Source organism: Haliaeetus leucocephalus, unplaced genomic scaffold, assembly GCF_000737465.1.
Source record: "Haliaeetus leucocephalus isolate CR32 unplaced genomic scaffold, Haliaeetus_leucocephalus-4.0 Scaffold76, whole genome shotgun sequence".
Lineage (NCBI taxonomy): Eukaryota > Metazoa > Chordata > Aves > Accipitriformes > Accipitridae > Haliaeetus > Haliaeetus leucocephalus.
The window spans coordinates 1,894,759-1,899,062 of NW_010972512.1; positions in this window are offsets into that span (position 1 = coordinate 1,894,759).

Here is a 4,304-nt window from a genome sequence, read left to right on the forward strand (position 1 = left end):
CGGTGCGGCGGTGCCCGGCGGGGCGGGATGCGAGCCCCGCGGCGGAGGTGAGGAGCGCGTCCGTGGGTGCGCGCGTCATCCGTCCGTGGGGCCGTGAGTGATGCGGGTCGGGGCGTCCGCGTGCCCCGGGCACGCGTGGGGGCTGCGTGTGCCCCGGGACGCCCGTGGGGGGGCTGCGTGTGCCCACGCTGGGCCGTGGTGATGCCGCGGCAGGTTGAGGCCCAGGTACCAAGCGGCATCGGCGTGGCCGGGATGCGGGTGTGCTCCCTCGGGGCTGTGTGGGGCCGGACACGGGCTGTCCCAAGCCCCCATTCCCCTTGGGCGGTGGGTGTCCCCTGCCTGCTGCTGGGGTCCCGCAGCTTGGCGCTGGTGGCAGGGCTGTGGGACACCCTGCTCCCAGCTGGGCCCCACGCTGGGCAAGGCCGGGAGCGCTGCTGGGCATCCAGGAAAGGAACAGGGACCCTTTGTCCAGCACCGGGGGCACACGGGTGTTCGCTGCCCCGTGCCGTGAGGACCCAGGGGTGCCAGGGCAGCGTGGGCTGTGCCAAGCAAGAGGGCAGGAGCTGTAGAGTCCTGTGGGGCTGTAGCACTGGCTCTTCTCGGGGCGCTGGGCAGGTGGGGTTTGCTGGGAGATGCTGGGCTGAGGGTGGCCCCGGGGGAAGGGCTGTGGTTTAGGGTGCCGGCATGGGGAGCTTGGCTTCCCCCATCTCCCCAGCGCTGTTTGCATCCTCCCTGCTCTTCCCCTGGCTCTGCCCATCCCCAATTCCACCCTGAGCCGCTGGCCAGACCGTTTGTCCCGGCACCCGGCCAGGGCTGCCGGCCCTCGGGAGCTGTGCCGGCTGCCACGCGTGCGGTGCAGCATTGGGAGCCGTCATCGCCAGAAGTGTGGGTAACGCCAGCCCCCGGCTCCCCCCATCCTGCCACGCTCAATGGAGACCTTGTTGCCGTGCCCCGTGTGCAGGCAGTTGGTGGGCGGCCGTGCCGTGTGCCGTGCACGCACGCCCAGGCACGCAGGCGGCCGCCGCGGTCGTGGCCGGCTGTCCCCCGCGCTACCTCCCCCGTGGCGGCACTCAGCCCCTGCTGAAACATTTGTGCCGACGAGTCAGCGGGAAGCCGGGCTGTGCCACGCTCGCTCGGCATCCCGGCCCTGGCACTGAGCTGCCACGCTCGCCCTGGCCTTGCCCGGCCCTCGCCGTGGCCCCTCTGCCAGCCTGGAGACTGTCGCCTGCACCCGGAGTGGCTGTGGCTGAGCACGGGGCTGGGGGCTGCCTTCCATCCCTCCATCCATCCCTCTGTCCTTCTGTCTGTCCGTGGGAGGTGATCCAGCAGCAGGAGGAGGTGAGTTGCCGTCGGTGCGCTAAGCGGTGCCGGGCGCTTTGGGAATGCTCTCCCGTGTGGGGTAGCGGCCACCCTCACGCAGCCCACATGCCACGGCCCTGGAAGCCACCCCTGCGTTCTCCCCTCTCCCCGGCAGCACCCTGGGGTGCCGGTGCCAGCAGGCAGCCGCGGTGGCCCTGGTGCAATGCCACGGAGATGCTGTGAGTCAGCGGGTGCTCTGAGTCAGGGCCGTGTGGCACCCCTCGTGCCAGGGCTTGAAGATAAATCAGGGTGGGAGGTGCTGCCTGGAGGGTGGGGGGCCGCGAGGCTGTGCCCCCCCTCCAGCTCCACGCTGTGCCGGCGGCTCTGCTCCATGCCCTGGGGTGGCATGGCCAGCATGAAAGGGGCTCTTGTCCTCCTGCAGCCCCGGCAGCACCGCGGCGGCCTCTCCTTCGCAGCAAACAAATTCCCAGTGTTGGGCACACGGTCAGGGAAGGGGGGAGCCCCCATCCAGCCCAGCCGGCTGTGGCCATGGTGGAGCCCGGGGCTCCTGCCGGTCCCAGCATCCCCATGGCCCGGCATGGGGCTCCCAGTCCTGGTGTTGGGGGGTGCTGGCTGGGCTGCAGGAAACTGGGTGCTCTGCTCACTCATCCCAGAGCCCATAGCCAGCCATGATGTGGGGCTGGCCCTGCCTCAGGGTGGCCCCAAGGAGCCCCCACGGCACTGGAGCTGCAGGGGTTGGTCACCCTCCTGTCTGGGTATCACCCCTCCAGGCATTGCATCTCGTCGGGTGTTGTGCTTCCTCTGGTATTGCACCTCCTTGGGTGTCACACCCCCAGGTGCCGTACCTCCTCGGGTCTTGTACTGTGTCTTCATGGGTATTGTGTCTCTGAGTATTGCGTTTCCTCGGGTATCAGGCATTTGGCTGTCATGCCTCCTTGATTTTTGTCTCCGGGTATTATGCTGGGTGCCATGCCTCCTTGGATGCCATTTCACTGGGTACTGTGCTTCTTCAGGTATTTTGCCTCCTGGGATATCATGCTGTGGGATATCGTGCCGCTGGGTACTGTGCTTCCTTGACTGTTGTGCATCCTTGTGTATCTTGAATCTGGGTATCATGGCTCCTTGGATGTTTTGTTTCTGGGTATCGCACCCCTGGGTATTAGTCCTCCTGGGGTGTCATGCCTCCAGAGGTTGTGCCTCCTTGGATATTGTTCTTCTGGGTATTGGGTCTCCTCAGGCATCATGCTTCTGGTTATTGTGCCTCTGGGCGCCTCTGGGCACCGCACCTCTAGTACTGTGCTTCTGGGTAGCATGCTGGTTATGGTGCCTGGCAGGGCGCAGGGCCATGCCTGGCCAGCACTGGTGTGTTTAAAGCCATCGTGCCTCAGTTTCCCCTCGTGATGGGTTGTTGCTGCAGGGGCTGTGGCAGCCTGTGGCTGCCTCCCCCTGCTCCCTCCCATGCTGGCAGTGCTGTGTCCCCTGCTTGCAAGGTGCTGGTGTGGTGTCCCTGGCTCTAGGGACATGGCCCCAGGGCCCCTACCATGGCCTGTGCCATGGGAATGTGCTGGCCCTGCCTGGCCATTGGGACTCAGTCTTGTGCATATGGGCAGGACACTGTGCCCACTGTGGTGCTGGGGGTGAGTGCCCACCTCCCTGCTCATGGGACCCCACCAAAAAGCTGTCACGCTGACCCTAGAAAATAAATATTCTTCTTTTTTTTAAAGGAAAAAAATCTGTGGTTTTTTTTTATTTGTGGGTTGGGTTTTTTTTTTCTCTTTCTTTTAAATTATGAAATGACTCATGCTTCTCAGCTGAAAATAAACCTGATTGCGGCTGCGGTGGGGAGCTGGTGAGCTGTGATGGCACGGGGCCCCTCGGAGAGCGGCCGGGGCGAGCCCTGCCTTAGGCAGCCCCTGCTGGCTGCCAGCACCCAGACCCCCACCCCAGGGCTGCCGGGGTGTGCTGTGGGGGCTCAGGTGGCCCTGCCAGGGCTGCTAATGGGGCTAAAGTGCTCCTAAAGGGGCAGCGCCATCTGCACGGCCCCCAGGGCCTTGTGTCTTTGCACTTAGAGCAGATGCCTGCCAGCTGCCGGAACACACGCGCGTGCACCCCCACGTGTGCACGGACACCCGTGTGCCCCTGTGCACGCACACGCAGGCATGCACACCCACCCCCCACGCACCCTCACGGATGCACAAGGGTTTTGCCTTGCCTGGAGTTTGCCCCCCACCCCAGGCAGGCTTTTGCGTGACCATTTGATGTCTGGAGCTCACCTCTGCCGCCCCCCCCTCCCAGTGCCCACCAGCCGCTTGCAACCCACCCGGGGTGGGAGAGATTGCAGCAGCAGCCGCTGCCATGCAGAGCCTTTGGTAAAATCCCCCATCGTAAAATCCCCCACCGCCCTCCCTGGCCCCTCTGGCACAGCAGCTGGGTGGTGCATGGGGGACCCTGGGGGCTGGACCCCCGATGCCATGCGTGACATGGCCGTGTACTCCTCTCCGCAGGGACCCCTGCAGCGGCAACAGGCCAGCCGTGCTCCCCGGAGCCAGCTGCATGGCGGGTAAGACACCCCAAGAGCCCACCCTGTACACCCCATTCCCGTGCCCAGCGCCCCGGCAGCATGCATTGCCCCAGGGGATGGCCAGCAGCTTGCCGGGCCCGAGGTGTCCCGGCGTCCTTCCCGGTGACATCTTGGAGGCAGGCGGTGTGTGGAGCAACCGCTTTGCTCATCTGACTGCCGCTCGCCCTCGCTCCCTCCCAGCTTCCCAAGATGGGCCATGGGGTGAGGGTGATGAGGACCCTGCGCCGGCTGAGCCGGGGGGGTCCCATGGCCCCCCGGGTGCTCAGCCCCAGCCTGGTCCTTTGGTGCAAACATGTCTCCTCCGGGACCTGGAGATGGGTCCACTCGCCCAGACGCAGACCCTGCGGGACTTCGAGCAGGTGAGACCCGGGGGTGCCGGAACCCCCGCCATGGCACCGCCAAG